A 710-nucleotide genomic window follows, 5' to 3' on the forward strand; every position below is an offset into this window, starting at 1 on the left:
TCTATAACATATGCCACTGTTACATGTTTGAGTTATAAAAAATGTTTGAATACATTAAGGATTCCTTTAAAATAGATTTCTCCTCCAGCTTTATTGAGCTGAGCTCATGATGAAAGAAATCATAAGGCAATCTCTCTGTCCCAAATCCCCCTTGTAAGAGGGCAGCAAAAAACTCACAAGTGTACCCCTACAATGTAATCTGTGAGATGCAAGACATCTCACATGTTGTGGAGTTCTCTAATGACAGAAAATTCATCTTTTGAAATCATTTGGAGTTTTCTAATCTGTCACATTTCTCTAAATCTTGCAGCTCTATAAGCATAATATGTGCTAAATCCTGTTGTTCAGTCAGTTCAGTCACTCAATCGTGTCCGACTCTTTGCGACCCCATGAATCACAGCACGCCAGGCCTCCGTGTCCATCACAGTTTCCCAGAGTTCACTCAAACTCACGTCCATCGAGTCGGTGATGCCACCCAGCCATCTCATCCTCTGTCATCCCCCTTTCCTCCTGACCACAATCCCTCCCAGCATCAGAGTCTTCCAATGAGTCAACTCTTCCCATGAGGTGGCCAAAGTGCTGGAGTTTCAGCTTTAGCATCATTCCTTCCAAAGAACACCCAGGGCTGATCTCCTTTAGAATGGACTGGTTGGATCTCCTTGCAGTCCAAGGGACTCTCAAGAGTCTTCTCCAACACCACAGTTCAAAAG

Source organism: Bison bison, unplaced genomic scaffold, assembly GCF_000754665.1.
Source record: "Bison bison bison isolate TAMUID 2011002044 unplaced genomic scaffold, Bison_UMD1.0 scf7180017864535, whole genome shotgun sequence".
NCBI lineage: Eukaryota > Metazoa > Chordata > Mammalia > Artiodactyla > Bovidae > Bison > Bison bison.